Genomic DNA, 18,044 nt, shown 5'->3' on the forward strand with positions numbered 1-18,044 from the left:
AAACATTAACTTACTTGGAAACACTTGCTCACGTCAGCAGCGTACCCCCCATGAGCAAATAGTAGACACTGAGTTGACCAATTAGAGCGCGCGCTTTACGTGATTTATGTTATAATTCAAATCCGGGGTTGCAAATTTCCTCATTTTTATTTGATATTGTTTGCCAAATTTTTATCATGACGACACTCCTTGAACTCTTCTTATGCAGACGCCTTCACATCAACAATCTGGAAAAATTACCAAAGGGATTGTTTGATGGCTTGTGGAATCTAACAAAACTGTGAGTTAAGAAAACCAAGCTTTCCACGAGCAAAATTACAATTAGAATGAATTGTCTATGACGTTTCCGTGAGACCTTAATTGATTATTTTTGAATTAGTGTGCAAAGTATCAACATGCCAAAATAGAGGTGTAAGAGATTATCAAACATTTTCGCGTTAGTTTGTTTACTGAACTGTAATCACACTTGATATTTTACTAAATGAGCAGATCCAGTTAGGTGAAAGTTAATGCCAAGCGCAGATGTAAAAAAAATTAATTTCAGCAGTGCTGTATACCTTGATCTAAATAAGGAAGAAAAGCTCGTTCCCACTTAGCATTAACAGGAATAAGATTTCGGTGAGCATTGGGTATCTGAACTCAAATTTTTACAATTCCACTCAGACGGCTGCAGGACAACGCGATCCAAATGCTACCCAAGGACATTTTCAAGGATTTGGTTAACTTGGATGAACTGTAGGTTCTGTCATTTCAAGTAAATGCAATAGACAGTATTTACATTTAACTTATTACGAGTTTCAAAAAATAAAATACTTCCATTGAGTTATATTCCATGACGTATTAGGATCTAACTTAGGATCCGATGCGGCTCGTTTATGTAGAGATCGAGGAGAGGTGTGGGTTGGCTACAACAAAATCCACTACGATTTTAGATATTTTTTTTATTCCTTTCCTTATTCTGTTATTATTTTCTTATGGGCGTTATATCTGTGGATTGAAGATGTTGCTGAAACTATGTTTCCTCTAACTCATTTTCCCTGCAACTTTCAGGGATCTTTCTAATAACAAAGTGGAGAAACTGCCAGAAGGAATCTTTAGCAAGCTAACGAAGCTCACAGCACTGTAAGGAACGAAACTTTCGGCAATATCCGTGGATACATATATAAATGTTGTACCGCATTGTACTTTGAACACAAATGGTGGAACAGAGAATTAACTCGGAAGCGTAAATTGAAGTGCCAAGTGAAACCCATGAAAAACCCACTGGGTGTTAGTCCTAGTAAAGGGTATTAGGGAACCACACGAGGTAAAGAAAAAATTCTTATGACCTCGGTGGAAATCGAACCCACTACATCCGCGGCACAACATTTATATATGTACCCTTACTTTCTCTTCGCAGCGATTCTCCACCTTAATCGACCCCGACTTTCTCGATCTGTCCGACCTTGTAGCTTAGTAGGCAGAGCAACGGTAGATCTAATCCGGAGGTCATGGGTTCGATTCCCACCAAGGTCATAAGAATGTTTTCTTTACCTCGTGCGGTTCCCTGATACCCTTTACTAGGGCTAACGCCCAGCGGATTTTTCATGAGTTTCTCTTAGCACTTTAATTTACGCTTCAGAGATAAATCTCTTTTCCACCATTAATATCCGTGGATAGTTTGTTTTCCGTTGAAACTAAAATTACGGATTTATTCTTTATCAGTATCTCGCTAAATTTTGTAATCTTACAGGATTTTATCCAGCAATCAAATCGAAGACTTACCACCAATGATATTTGCTAACCTAACCAAGCTTAGGACATTGTGAGTAGTCATTGTGATGAGGTTTTTTACTGATTAGGCGTTTGATTGAGGGATTGACCATTCGTCAATTGATTAATAATTGACACAATTATGTATTTAATTCGCAACTTTAGGAAAAAAAACTATTGTAAATATTTGAGGTCGTCGTGCCAAATCGGTAATCGTCGATCAGTCATCAGCAGCTACGTGATTCCTCGTCAGTTTTCGACTTACTATCGACTGAAACGTCAAAGATACTTCGCGTCCTTTGGTTTGTTTGTTTGCGCCACGTTTGTGTATGCTTTGTGCTATGCTTGTACGCTCTACGTTCTATGTAAGTAGAACCAGGCATGTCTTTCAAAGAATATTTTTAAGATCTGTATGGAAAAGTTTCCAGAAGAATGAACAATGAATCAAAGTGTTTGTTTCGTGGTCATTGTGGAATGGCTTCATACACAACTCAGTGGCGTCAAGTCCAGTGTTTGGCGTTTCGTAGACGTTTTAAAGGTTTAAATAATTCCTGGAGGAAAACGAATATCCTTCAGGAGACAAATAAGCCCAGAAATTGGACAGAAAAGGTCCTTCGGGAGACAAATAATTCCAGCAATGGGATAAAGTACCTTATTTCGGAGACAAACAATCCCAGTAGGACAAAAAACCTCCTTCAGGAGACAATAATTCCAGCAGTGGGACAAGAAACCTCCTTCGGGACACAAAACAGTAAGAGAAAGGGGAAAAAAAACGTCTTTCTGGAGACAAATAATCTTAGCAATAGGACAGCAAAGCTTCTTCGGGAGACAAATAATCCCGGTAATGCGACAAAAAAAACCATATCAGCAAGCAAGAAGTGGGTTTATTTATTTTATAACCTTTCCATTAATTTTCACATCGCAATTAAACTGCGCGTAAACACAGTCAAAAAGCCAGTGGTGATCTGATAGTGAATGCGCGTGATTGACGCAAGCAGGCAAGTACATTTGATTGGTTTAAATAACTTTATTTTCAGTGTGATTGGACCAAAACTTGACAAGCTGTCATTTGAAATTAACTCTCATAACGCCCCTTAGACCAAAATATCGAAAACTTGGCACTTTTGGTTCTCATTTTCCGACGTGCTGTTCAAAAACTTGACTAGAAAGAAATGTTTATCAGTCTCAGGAAAAAATGAAATCATTTCAATTGTCACTGTGAGGACTGAAAAAGAAATTACATCCGAGTTTGGTTTCCTTTCATGTAAATAGGAGAACGGAAAAGTTGAAACTCTTGTGTCGACTATGTTTCTTTTTCACGGAAAAAATAGGAGGACAAATATCGACGCGGACGGGAGTTATTGCGTGATATCAAAAATTACCAGAAATCAAGTTCAACAAAGTGTTGGGCTGGTATTGGGTATCTGAAATCAGGTTGGAAACTCGACATAAAGAGACGATGTAACGAAAATTAACTGAGAAAGGCACTGCCTATTATATCTTAACTTTTAATCAGATGGCTACAACAAAACCAAATTGGAAAGCTACCCAAAGACGTGTTCAAAGATTTGACTAATTTGAATGAGCTGTGAGTATATGGTTAATGAAATACTAGGTCTTTATATTGTATTTACTTTTAATCAATTTTGCGCTCCTCCTGACATGGGAATAGTAACGAAGTGACCATGTCATACTCGTAATCCTGTTACGAGTATGCAGTGAATAACCTGGTCACTGATTGAAACAGACGACCATTTCGAAAGGGCTGTTCCTGGTTTTGAATCCCGCTCTGACCATTAAGTGGAGCTGTTTCTCGGTGGTCCTGGGTTCCAGTGCTCGATCCCGTTTTCCGGTCTCAATCAATTGGATCTAATAACATTTTACATTAAATTATTTGCTTCAGAATGCTTGAAAAAGCTCCTGAAAACCAACCGGACAAGTGTAATGTACTTCTAATTTAAAAACGTGATGGTTACATAGCATATAACAAAGTTCTGATTCAAATTTAGCGCTAGAGTTCCTCAACAAGATACAAGTGGACTGTCTTCCCCGTCCTGTTTTCCCTTTTTATGCGAAAAACATACCAGGTGACGTTATTTTGTTTCTGAAAGTTCTAATGCAATGATATGTTATACCTTTCAGGGATCTGTCTAATAACAAAGTCGAGTTTCTGCCACAAGAAGTATTTAGCAATCTATCAAATCTCACAAACCTGTAAGTCACCAAACAAGATGTCTTAGATCTTAGTATACCATTTGTCATCAAAATCTAAAGGAAAGGATTGCTTTGCTGTTAAACACCAATTGCGTTTTTTTTTTTTTTTTGCTATACACTTATAAGAATCATTTCAGCGTTCGGCTAACTGTTCTATTATCGCAGGATTTTATCGAACAACCAAATTGAAGAATTACCACCATCGATATTTGTTAAACTGACCCAGCTCAGGACATTGTGAGTAGTGATGAATAGATTGAATTACTGATTGGTTGTTAGCTATTTTTTAATCGATTAATTGATTTATGAACTTGGAAAATTGAACACTTAAGCCAATTTAAAAAAAATGCTAAATGTAAATTATGAAAACAAAAATTGCTTAGTTAGACTTTCCTAGAACTGCTCTCAAATTCGACAATTTTAGAGCTATGCGAAGTCAAAGAAAGATCAACTTAATCGTCAAGTATTGCTCTTATTTTTACTTTCATTCAGGACGAATCTTAAAACTTGTGTCATTCTCCCAATCGATTGGATACAAAATTAAAACTAACTGCAACTCGGTCAGTCGCTTTTGCTCGCACTTGAAGTCGGTTGCTTATTCTGGTATCTGCACTTAGAGTGCTCTGGATTTGTTGCGATTAGTTTGGCTTTGGTTTTCGGGCAGTTACTGGAAAGGCACTCTATATACTTACAAGCCTTAAAAGATTCAACTTTCAAATTGAAAAAAAAAAGAGAAGAAAAAAACTGCCATGAATAGATATATGATTGGCAATTTAACAGAAAAGTGGAGAAGAACAAGTTAAAGAAGCTCCATCCTGAACAATTTTGGGGACTGACAAAGGTGCACGACCTGTAAGTATTTATTGTATATCTAAGTAGTTTTGGTATCTAGTTTCTAGGATTTGAATATGTCATTACGCTGATTTGTGTGACCCAGCCCGACTGACGGATTTTTTTCTCATCGCAATTGCCTGCAACATACGCTGGGATCGATCACGTTTTCCAATTATGGAAATTTAACGCCCTTTGTTATAACTTCTCTATGTTTCGCCAAAATTTCTGAAAAATATGCTTGTGGAGGGTCTGTGAAGATAACTAGAGAACCTGGAAGGGGATTAGCCGGGTTAGAAATAATAAGAGGGATTTTTTGAATACCTTGGAAATTAGTTGTAAAATTCATGCCACATCACCAGAAATCGGGGACATTTCGAGCCCGTTACGAAATGTCAGCGGTATATCGTATTACAGACAATTCAATACAGCGGCGGTGGAAGTGAAGTGAACACGTAACTTTCCGTTTCCGTAAAACCACGCCTAGTACCATACTATCCCAGAAAACCAAAGGAGACGTCAAAACAAGGAAAATGGCGGCCAAATTGTGCAGTTACAGGGACTTGTATCTTTCGTGTTCTTCCTTCCTAAAATTCGGGTATTTAAAACTGGCGTATTGGGCTTTTGAGCTCTGTGAAAATACGAAGAGTCTGAGTCTCCTGGCTCAAGGAAGATTTGATTTCCAAGCATCCTGAAGCAAATAATTTAATGTAAAATGTTATTAATTCCAATTGATTGAGACCGGAAAACGGGATCGAGCACTCGAACCCAGGAACACCAAGAAACAGCTCCACGTAATGGTCAGAGCGGGATTCAAAACCAGCAACAGCCCTTTCGAAATGGTCGTCTGTTTCAATCAGTGACCAGGTTATTCACTGAATACTCGTAACAGGATTACGAGTATGACATGGTCACTTCGTTACTATTCCCATGTCAGGAGGAGCGCATAATGGATTAAAAGTGAATTCAATATAAAGACCTAGTATTTCATTAACCATATACTCACAGCTCATTCAAATTAGTCAAATCTTTGAACACGTCTTTGGGTAGCTTTCCAATTTGGTTTTGTTGTAGCCATCTGATTAAAAGTTAAGATATAATAGGTCAGTGGCTTTCACAGTTAATTTTCGTTACATCGTCTCTTTATGTCGAGTTTCCAACCTGATTTCAGATACCCAATACCAGCCCAACACTTTGTTGAACTTGATTTCTGGTAATTCTTGATAGGTCTGTGGCAGATCGCTTGCAAACAAGTTTTTATTTTTGTCGTAGAGTGCCACTATGCTGTTATTAATTGATTAGTAATTGGAGACATTCTTGCTGCGCATCATTTTGCCCATTCATCCAATTAGCACGTCACACGGTATATCATCTCTTACAGCAACATTTTTGCATTTTCCTTTTTTTTTTCTAAAAAACACATTAGTTTCTCCATCTTCAGTTTGCATAGATCCGAATTGTTCCACAAAAGATCTTAACTATTTTCATTTTGTACATTGAGGTTTTCCTTTAATTAACTCACAAGCGTTTCAGTCCTCTTAAACCATCGAACAAACCCTCTGGCAACTGTTTTAGGTTATTGTTGCCAAGTTGTCTGTATAGGAGAAAAAGAGTTTAAAAGTTGTTACAATTACTTTCAAACTTAGTTACTACACTTTAATCACTTTGAACTGGCTGAAAAAACTCATCGGACTGATAGGCTCTCTGTAGTTTAGAATTTAGGAATAACAACTTCTGAGTTCCAAAGTGATTTATTCGGCATTAAAACGACCCTTGTTCTAATTTTCCAAATAAATATTTCAGCGGTATATCGTATTACAGACAATTTAATACGGCGGCGGTGGAAGTGAAGTGAACACGTAACTTTCCGTTTCCGTAAAACCACGCCTAGTACCATACTATCCCAGAAAACCAAAGGAGACGTCAAAACAAGGAAAATGGCGGCCAAATTGTGCAGTTACAGGGACTTGTATCTTTCGTGTTCTTCCTTCCTAAAATTCGGGTATTTAAAACTGGCGTATTGGGCTTTTGAGCTCTGTGAAAATACGAAGAGTCTGAGTCTCCTGGCTCAAGGAAGATTTGTGGGCCAACATATTCGACTGTTTACAAACGATTTAGTTGAGAAAACGTCCGCAGAATGCATATCGAACTACGCAGTTGCGAATCTTCACAAGGTTGTTCCCACGACAAAAGAATTGTAACACCTAGTCGAAGCAGATTTTAAGAGTTCATATAGGAAAATGGAGTCAGAATTATGGGTTTACTCTTATACCTTGGGAAAAGGTAGGCTTGAATTTAAGTATTTCTTTTTCGTAGCGATGAACGCTTTAACCGATGCAGGCTGTATTTCCAAGTACGCAGTGAAAGAATATCCCATTCTTAGACAGCTATTTTGAAAAAACAATCTTTTCCCATACATTTTCTTATACATTTTGCTTGTAACACGAGAACCGCCTCCGCCATATTGTCCCAAATTTCTGGCAATGATGACGATGACGCTTCACTAGAAATGACCAAAAACTTAAAAAAACCAATGTGATTACATTGAAAATTGTTGTAACTTACTTTCTCTGTTATGAAAACAGTAAAAACATTTTTCCTTTTTTCATCAGCTATTTATCAGGAAACAGACTCGAATATTTACCAACAGGAATTTTCAAAGATCTGAGCCGGCTTTTGATAATGTAAGTAGGCAATGAATCATATAGTGATTAATTTCATCGAAGTGGTATCTTAGCATCTTCTAACAAGCGCAATTTTTGGTTTTAAATCCACGCATCAGTGCTGACTGAAAAATGGTATCATTGCTTTTGCGCTGATTGATTTTTTTGTCTTTACTTCTGTCAGGGAAATCTTTGATAATAAATTGACTAAAGTTTCCGTTGACAACTTCAAAGAAATTAAACAGTTGAAAATTCTGTGAGTGTTAACTTAATAAAATGACAATCAATATATAAAAGGTGCTTCAAGACTGTAGACTTCCATCCTATTTAATGAATTCTTCCCCATCTGATTTCCAGATATATGCATTCCAACCAGATGAGGGAGATTCCTTATGGATTTTTCAAAATGTTAAATGATATACTGCGAGTGTAAGTTTTTTATATTGTTTTATTTTAAAATTTAAAGTTTTTAACAAGGCTTGTTGACAAGTTGTTTGCAGTTTTATTTATCTATTTAGTTGAAATAATTACACTTACAGGAGTTTCAACACAAATCTGTTGCGTTGCAATATGCACAAGGACGACGCTGACCCTGCTTTCATATACAACGACGCCCTTTTTTAGCGCATTCTTAAGACTTGGGTCCTGTGGACAAGTTTTATGCGATTTTAATCATCCATATATAGAGTAAAAATTTCTTAGAAGACTGGTTAATTCCTATTTTACAATTGCAGGAGTTTCGACACAAATCTGATGTGCTGTCATGTGCACAAGGAGGACGCTGACTGTGCTTTCATTTACAACGACGACTTTGCTAACTGCGAGAGCATGTTTAAGAATTCTGCCCCAAGGATAAGTATCTGGGTGATTGGAATGTTTTCTCTGGCTGGTGCAGTGTTTGTCATAACCTGGCGAGTGATTTTCAAAGAGAAGAATGTGGTACAGTCCATCATGTTGCTACATTTGGCGGTGTCCGATGGTGTGATGGGCACCTACCTGATCACTGTCGGCACCAAAGATCTGCTTTGGAGAGGAGAATATTACTTGCATGACTTTCAGTGGAGGTCTGGCTTGTCTTGTCAAATTATTGGAGCGATCTCCTTGTTGTCAAGTGAGGTGTGAATAATGATGATGACACTGATTTCTGCTGATCGCCTCAAAAATATTGTGTTCCCTTACCAGGGTGCTTCTCTGAAACCAAAGGCAACACATATCCTGTGTATCTCCATATGGGCAATTGGTTTCCTTATTGCCTTTTTTCCTATGTTTGGTATCGGGTATTTTGAAGACCCATTCAGGTACCATAGTTACTATGGTAGAAGTGTGGTTTGTTTGCCCTTGCAGCTTACCTCTGATAAGCCAGCAGGTTGGGAGTATTCTGTCGCTATCTTTGTCGCTTTGAATTTTGCTTTTTTCTTGTTCATCATGGTTGCTTATGTCACGATACTCCTCAAGTCTTACTTGTCGAGCCGGCGATTAGCCCGCCAGGGTACTGCAAGAGAGATCCAGGCCAGAAGAGTAAACTTTAGGAGGGAAACGGCTCTTGCAAGGCGGGTGTTTTTCATCATTCTTAGTGATTGTGTCTGCTGGATGCCGGTGATAGTGTTTGGCATGAGGACCATCATCGAGAAGTCTTTCAAAGCACCAGGTGACCTCGCCGTCTGGATTGCTGTATTTGCCCTTCCGATCAACTCTGCCTTGAATCCCATCCTGTACACCTTGTCAACAGAACAGGTATGATAGACGCCTCTAAATCAACTACAATCAACAAAAGAGACTCCGTCGACTAGAGCTACAAAAAGTAGTTAGCCTAGTCATAGAAATGGTAATGGTTGAAGCCGACAAGGAGCAGTATGATAAATATGCCCACAGCTGCTTTAACGACCCGAAAATAACCCTGACACTTTTTAAAATCATTGAAAAGCAGAGAGTCACTTGTTTCACTTTATTATGTGAGACCAGTTCAAAGCAAGGAACAAATTTAGATTTTTTTTGTTTATTGCCTACTCAGGTCCGAGGCATTCTGGGGAACAAATTGGAAAAATTCTGGAACTACTTGAAGAACGTTTTCTTTTGCTGTGGTCGAAATCAGGAAGGTGCGATGTTATGATCATATATTTGAAGAAATAAAACTACAGCTAACACTTAGTAATAAGGTATAAACCAAGCAATTGGGTTAACTATTAAAAGATTTCTGCAAGTATAGTTTTTGATTAATTGATTGACTGATTTTTTTTCAAATGCCTTCATTCATTCAATCATTTATTCATTCATTTATGTATTCATGCATTTGGGAATTCACTTAATCATACTTTTCCTTGTTGGTCTCTGCGTTCGTTCGTTACTACTTTCGTTCGCTCTATCAGATACTTCTTTCCGGGTTCGTTCACTAGCCTTTTCTCGTTGTTTTCCTGAAAAGGCGAAGTACAGGGAGAACAAGTGAACCAGCAGGGAATGGATGAAAATGATCAACACGACGGCCAGGGAGGTAAAAATCTCTCTTGTGTCAGCTAACAATTCTTGGAAACTGTAAGCGAGGGTACAGCGGAATTCTGTGACTAAAACATATTCGATTAATTTTTCAAGCAGAAGTTGAGGGTGCGGAAGCAATCGAACTGGCACATATGGGTGCGCATCTCCCACAACAGAGTAGGCTGACGTTTCCTAACCAAAGCCATCTTAACTGGAAGAACAGTGTCGTATTGAAGTTTCCTTTGCGCTGATGATGTTTATTGTGTTCTCTACCTGGGAAGGTTGGATAATTTTATTTCCCCTAGACGTAGGTCTTTATTGTCATTACAATCGTCCAACATTTTTTCGTTCATTTTGTTACTTTTAATTTTTACATCCCGTCATGTAACACAAAATTTGATCGATTTGAGAGCTTTGTAGACGGTTAGGTGTGTGATCCTAAGCTCACGGTCATTATCATCTTCTGGAAAGGGGAAGAAAGTGATCTAGCTTGTTTAAGAGAAGTTTTTGATTTTGAAATAACCGCAAATACTCAGATACAGTGTTTTCAAAACGTCATGAAGAATAACGAACAATATTGTTAATTAGTCGACAACTATTTTAATTTATTACACGACTCGGGCAGTCAGAGGGCCAATAACTAAATCAACCAATCAAAATGCTCTATTGCCGGTCAATATTCTCTCAGTATTGGACCGGGTACTGTCCCGAATGGTATCGAATGATACCGCACTTGTGTCCCTTTGAACTTCAGTCGTATAATAAAGCTCTTATTAACCAAGCTTGCTCGGGACCATACTGGAAGAATACCGGCCCTTGGTCTTTTTTGTACGGACCTCGCTGCGCTCGGTCCGTACTGTCAAGACCTCGGGCCGATATTCTCCCAGTACGGCCCTCGCGCTTGGTTAATAAGATACATGTAAAGGTATAATTTACCTATTGGTTTCAAGGAGAACTCGAAGAAGCCGAAAGAATCGAACCAGCACCTATCGGATCAGCTCAACCAAATGAAGGTAGGTCGTCTCACCTTATAATATGGTTTTATCAACTGGGTTGATAATGTTAATTGTCCACCGTAATGAGTTTGTAAAAGTCTAGTTGAAATAATCACAGATACTCAGATTCAGTGTTTTCAAAACGTTGTGAAGAGTAGCGTACAATATTGTCAATTAGTCGACAACTATTTTAATGCATGGTATAATTTACCTAATGGTTTCAAGGAGGACTCGACGAGGCCGAAAGAATCGAACCAGCACCTATCGGATCAGCTCAACCAAATGAAGGTAGGTCGTCTCACCTTATAATATGGTTTTATCAACTGGGTCGATAATGTTAATTGTCCACCGTAATGAGTTTGTAAAAGTCTAGTTGAAATAATCACAAATACTCAGATTCAGTGTTTTCAAAACGTTACGAAGAATAACGTAAATATTGTTAATTAGTCGACAACTATTTTAATGCATGGTATAATTGACCTAATGGTTTCAAGGAGGACTCGACGAGGCCGAAAGAATCGAACCAGGTGCTATCGGATCAGCTCAGCCAAATCAAGGTAATTCGTCTCATCTTCTAATATGGTTTTTTCAACTGGGTCGATAATATAAATTGGCCACCGTGAAGAGTTTATAAAAGTTTAGAAACTCTCTGCGGTGGGCAATTTACATTTATTTATCAACTGAGGTGGTGAAACCAAATCATCTTTTAATACCCTCACCGACGCAACACCACAGTTTCTTCAGAGATTTACCTTACTTAATTTGTTCGCTTACTAATACAGAACGTAAACATGAAATCTTCAGCGCTAATGAGTAAAGTTTGGGGTGGAGAAAGTTGAAATTCAACTTGTAAAATCAAAACCTCAATGCTCTTACAGGAGAGCCTTTGTTGCTCGTAGGTTGAATTAATATCTTGACAAAAAGCAAGGGGATTAATTTATCAATTCAAGCAACTTAGGAAAAAGGAAACTACTTCAGTAAATCACGATGGTTAACGTTAACTGACTTCCCTTTCCGCTCAGAGATGAGAATAACTTTTGATTAGTGAAATCGACATATCCTGCCAACGCCATGATTGTTCCTCTCACTTTCCTCTTGGAACCGTTTATGATGGAGCACGTGACATGTGTTTGACTTTGAACCTGCGTTAAGTCTTCGCGGGGTTACCATTTTTTGCGGAACAAGCCAATGCAAACAAGAGGTCTATATCTCTTCTCGAGTGTGTCGAGAAACAAGATATGCAAGAGAAATACACGCATGAGTACACACAAGTCGACTTTTTTCGGTTGAAAAGTCGTGAAGACCCCTTTTAGAGGGAGCACAATTTAAATACCCATAGTATATTTGCTTATTTTTTAGTTTTCTTTTTACCAACGCAGAGCAAGGAGATCAAGAGCTTGATTCTGTGTCCCTTACTCGAGGTAGGTTAACCTTACAAAGGACTTACAAACACCTTTATCACAAATTTAAAATTTCTATGACCAGGAGTGGATATAGTCTCTTATCAAACTTCGTATCAAATATCAGAATCATATGGAGAGTGGAGTTCTCAGAGTAGTTATGTCTTTCTATGAGAGGATATCGGAAAAAAATGTTTTCATTAACATAACATGATATGGCAGAATTCTAATTAATATTCAGTAAAAGAAATCAATGTTTATCTTCAAGTTAATCCTGTTGCACGCTTTCGTTTAGGAGAATGGTGTTAGAATGTTGTTTACTGAGCAGCAAGCAGCAACGCATCAAGTACAACATCTCTTGAATTTTTTATTTTACCTACCGTGTCCCTTTAATTGCAGGTAAATGGAGCAAGAGTTTCAGGTTTTCAACCGAAAAGAAGTGAGTGAGCAGAGAGATACGCCCACTTTTATCTTACGCTGATGACGCGCAGTTACTATTACATAGTTGATGGACATAGTGACTGAGAACCTGACTGCTTAAAGGTTGACTGTTTTTTTTTTTTAAAGAGTGACTGTCATTGTAACTGACTGACTAATTGACCGACTGACAGACAAATCGCTAACCAGTCGCCTAAATGACCATTGACTTTTTAACTTGGAATTACTGACTGAGTACTTGTCTGACCAACCGACGGACTGATTGACTGTCTGTCTGACTTATCAAACGACAGAATAGGGCTGTTGTCGGAGAAAGACCCCAAAAAAAACTTCTTTCCTTTTAACAGAAGATGGGGACAATCAAGATCTTCAAAGCGTCGAAAGTCGTACTCGGCTAACAAAGTTATCCCTGGAGAGCAAGATTTCGAAAACGAGACAGCACTGTAGGCGGTGTAATTCGAGGAAATTGTCGCAAAACAAACTTAGCACAATATTTCTAAGCAGAATTGGTCATTGGGATCAATGATGAGATACAGCTGTGGCACTATTTTAAGTAAGCGTATTCATTGTAGAAGATTCTTGTACCTAAAAAGAAAAGACTTGCGTTAATTTTGTGCCTCAGTTTAGGAGTTTAGAAAGAATAGTTAAGTCAGTTCTATTGAACCCCTCAGTGTGCGTAGGTTATTTTAAGTCAAGTCAAATCTCACTCAGTCTTTGGCTATCTCAAAAACCTTCCCCAAAAAAGTTTTTTTTCTTTGGTTCAGTGATTGTTTAATCAGTTATAGTTACACACTATCACTTATCTACGTTAAACAAATAATTGATCAGATCATTTCTTGAGGATTTTATTTCCCCATGATGTCTCGGGACATCCGTCATTTCTATTGACATTTCTATTGACACCCTTTCAGGCACCCTTTCAGGAACCCTTTCAGGCACCCTTTCAGGCACCTTTTCAGGTATTTCATATTCATGACTGAAATTTTCGTCATTGCCTCTTAGCATTATCAGTGCTTCATTGTGATTTACATCATCACAGTTTGTACAAACAAAAGAGGGGCGCGGTTGAAACTAATGGCATTAAATGGCTCGAAACGACAGGATGACACATCGAGGACTACAAGGGTGTATTTTTACCATTTTTGATCACGTGTTTGCTCGTTCGCCCTGATTAATTTATGTACATAATTATATTAAGAACAAGAACAGGTATTCAAATATATTTGCTGCAGAGTTCAGAAAATGCACGCTTTCTGGCCTATGAATTATCTAACATTTGATCCTCGTTTGGACAAAAAATTAAACAGTGTGCTGGCATGAAATGTGAAAAATTTTTAATTAATAAAGTTTTAACATATTGATGAAATGGCTCCTGGTTAAAGGATCATGTTAATATATAGCACCATTGAGTATAACTTATGGAGGGTGATTATTAATTAAGAGGTAATGTCGTTAGTAATTAAATAATTATTATATTAATGTTGTAATTATATTCATGTTGTATTAAAATTCTGAGATATTTAGAGATAAAGCAAGTATCTCACTTCGACTCCTGCAACCAAAACAGCATGAGAATTGTCGAGCTTACATATTCATGAAAATGTATGAAACTGAAAGAGAATAAGAGAAACGCCAGGATATTCTTTTCTGTATCGTTTAACCATGTGCTCACCTTTTATTGACATAATTAAGCGTTATGACACACTTCTCCCTACTCCATAACGTAATAAATGAGATCACGAGGAAAGTTCATAATTATATGTTCTGGCTCATAATAGTTACTGGTTCTAGTTCCACCAAGTGGTGGCGTGCCTGAGGTGCTTATCAACATCCAAACTCGGCTCAGTTCAAAAACACTATGTAGAAATGACAAGCGTGAACGAGAATAAGAAGATAACAAACAAGGTAAGATGAAGGAGTAAGATAAGCGAGGCGTTTACTACAGATTTCTAAGCCTTGTTAAATTGATGTATCGTGTCTGTATCTGATCCGGGCCCCCGCGGAGCACCGATTGTTTAACAGCTGTTTCCATGAAAATGGCATTTTTTTGTGCGGTAACATAGATGTTTGAATATTCATGTCAAATGTAGTTTTTGAATTAAGATGGGTTTCGATTGCAATCAAATGTGGAGTAAAATCGACTGAAGTTTTCGTCTGCTTCGTTTTAACCATTCGGTTCATGACGAGGGATTGTTCTCCTTTGCTAATACATCACGCTACTTATCAACCACACGAATGTGACGAGTCGTGTTGTTTTCCTCTTTACTACAAACTGTTCATACCGAACATACAAATATAATGCCAAGTAGCGTAACTGGTGTTAAAAATGTAGCAAATAAAATTCCTGTTTTCATAAGTGCCCAATATTTCTTAAGTTAACCGAGTTCATCAAATGCATAAAGTGGAATCTAAAGTTTATTGGCCCAAGTAAAATTCCAGTAATAAAGGTTAGACAAAGCAAGACAAAATAACAAGGTGTTTGAGAGCAATTTGTAACGTGGGAAATATACATACGCCATAGCAGGTACGTGCTAAGTAAGTAACAACTTTATTTACAGAGGGTAACACATACCAGTTAAAAACTGACGAACCAGTGGCCCCCTACCCTAAGTTAAAAATCAAAAACTATTTACGCTTATAAGATAATAAAAAAAAAAATCTAAATCTAGGTATGCACAACTAAAAACTAAGCTAAGAGTTCTTGGATAAGAAATGTTTGCGAACAGAAGATTTAAAAGAGCCAATGGAGTCTTTCTTGCGAATGTCTAAAGGGATGCTGTTCCATAGTTTTGCTCCACTGGCCTGAAAAGTTCGCCCCCCTTCCGTTTTTCTATTATAGGAGGGGCACACTAAGTTACATTTTCCATAGCGACTGGTTCTGGTGTGTCGGTCTGAGTTTCTCGTTAAAAGCTCTGTTATATAGCTCGGACAATTATTTTCATCTTCGATGAGCCTAAATATTAGACTGTTCCTTTTAAGGTTTAATTCTTCCTTAAGTGGCAGCCAATCGAGTCGTCTAAAAAGCGTCTCGCTTCTTTCAAGGTCACCGATATCAGCATCCAAGATTACTCGAGCTGCTCGCTTTTGCAGCCTGGATACGCGGTTAACGTTCTCTTCTGACGCAGTGCACCATGCACATGAGCCCTACAACATTATTGGCTTGATCAAGGCGTTGATCAAAAGCTTACGCTCAGCTAGAGGCAGGTTACGCTTAATCTTCTTCAGCACCACAATACGTTGTGACACTTTACAAATGTCATCTATGTGTTCAGTAAAACTCAAGTGATTGCCTAATTTTACTCCAGTAATTTCTGTGAAGTTATTTTCTCAATCTCGCATCCGTTGCATGATAATTTAAGATTCGTGTCTGGAGCTTTCTTTCTTAGTCGTTTGCCAGTTACAAGAAGACTTTTTGTTTTAGAGGCATTAAGTACCATCTTGTTTTCAGACGACCAGTCGGCAATCTTGTTTATGTCTTTTTGGAGCCGATGCTGAATTGCAGGTGGATCTGTGACTACAGCGGAAGTACTTAAACTAGTGTCGTCTGCGTAGATGTCTACTGTTGACTTAGAGACTGAGTTTGGGAGCTCATTTACAAAGATAATAAATAGCAGTGCCTTGCGAAACACCGTGTGAGATCAGCCTGTATTCTGAATGCACTCCATCAATGACAACTGAGTTCCTTCTACCCTTTAAGTAGTTCGTTAAGAGCACCAATTCCCTAGATGTTATACCGTATGCCTCGAGCTTGGACAGAAGTATGTCATGGTCAATTAAGTCGAAGGCCTCATTGTAATCCACAAATACAAGCCCACTGACTTGGTCTTTATCCATGTAAGATAACAACTGATCCGTCAGCCGAATGAGCGCTGTCTCCGTAGAGTAGGATCTTCGGAAACCTGACTGCAAGGTGTACAACAAGTTGTTTCTCATGTAGTTGTACAGGGCTTGGTGGATATGTTTCTCAAAAATTTTTGATAGTAAAGGGAGTGCTGAGATTGGACGATAATTGTTCTTGTCGGCTTTACTTCCTTGCCCCTTGTAAATAGGCGTGACTTTGGCAATTTTCCATGCAGACGGGAAATTGCCTGTATCAATGCAATGGTTAATAAACCGACTTAGTGGTGAGGAGATTGCATGGGACCGAGACCGTCAGATCCCGCCGCCTTGTGGGATGGCATGAGTTTTAGCAACTCCTCGATCTTTTTTGGTGTGATATGTGGGATGATGAACTGTGTTCTTTTTACGCTTTCTGCTGTGAGGTACTTAATGTATTTAAGAGGAACGCGTGACGATGAATTTGGTGGTTTAGTTCGTTGCAGTTTTAGGGGCTGCTTCACAAACCAGAGGTTTAGACACTCAGCAATGTCAAGTGGATCTGTAATCAATTTAGCTTCTTCCTTCAGCTGACGTATAGGAGCATGATTGTTTACGTTTTGTCTCGTTAGGTTCCTGATGAGGTTCCACAATCTTTTAGGATTATTTTTATGTTCAGTAAATTGGTTCTTAAAAAGTTGCTCCTTGGCATTCCTTATCAATTTGCACACCTCATTTTTAGCACGTTTGAAGGTAGCCCAGTCAGTAGAACTTTCAGAAATTCTAGCTTTCTTTATTAGTTTGTCTCTTCTTCTCATGGCGTCGTTAATTTCTGTAGTGAACCAAACTGGCTGGGCATTTTTACTCACTCTTTTCTCTTTCACGTGGATGTGAGAATCAAGGATGTCAGTAAAAATTTAATACCAGCTGTCGACAATGTCGTCAGTATCCTCGAAAACAAAAGCGGTATCCCACGGGGCCTTGCTCAAATCATCCACAAATTTTTTAGCAGTGTTACTCGAGTTATTCCTTTGTGGAGTCAGACCTTTGTAGCGTCGAACCGCCATTGTTGGAAGGTGATATGACATTCTAATATTCTTTGTTTGCACACACGTTAACCTTTCTGGGAGACTTGACCAGATATGATCTAGACACATTCCTGAAACGGGCCTTGTAACTTCTTTGACGAGTTGGGTTAGGTGTAGCAGGTTAGTTAGTGTTTTAATGAGCTTGTGTTTACTTGCCTGATTTGCATTTAGGAAGTCAACATTAAAATCTCCTAAGAGAACCATTTCCTTGTTCAACAAATAGGCTTTTTCGATGTATTTTGCAATGCTTGAGTCAACCTCAGACGTGGACGACAGAGGTCTATAGACACCAGCAATGAGCAATGAGCGCTTTGATTTTAAAGGCCATACTTCAAGCCAGAGCGTTTCGATTTCAGTTGTCATCAGATCTGGGCG

At 38.4% G+C, this 18,044-nt stretch overlaps 1 pseudogene across 1 annotated transcript; it reads left to right on the forward strand.

Moving 5' to 3' along the window:
* Positions 1-214: 214 nt before the first annotated feature.
* LOC148743442 (uncharacterized) lies at positions 215-14,578 on the forward strand (annotated as a pseudogene). The gene is made up of 18 exons (XR_015989190.1): positions 215-280; positions 664-735; positions 3,895-3,966; positions 4,132-4,203; positions 4,747-4,818; positions 7,410-7,481; positions 7,645-7,716; positions 7,818-7,889; positions 8,195-9,194; positions 9,472-9,556; positions 9,880-9,948; positions 10,047-10,109; positions 10,883-10,945; positions 11,153-11,215; positions 11,422-11,484; positions 12,307-12,348; positions 12,727-12,766; positions 13,113-14,578. The product of XR_015989190.1 is annotated as an uncharacterized LOC148743442 (transcript).
* The last annotated feature ends 3,466 nt before the right edge of the window (positions 14,579-18,044 follow it).

This window comes from Stylophora pistillata, chromosome 1 (assembly GCF_964205215.1).
Source record: "Stylophora pistillata chromosome 1, jaStyPist1.2, whole genome shotgun sequence".
Lineage (NCBI taxonomy): Eukaryota > Metazoa > Cnidaria > Anthozoa > Scleractinia > Pocilloporidae > Stylophora > Stylophora pistillata.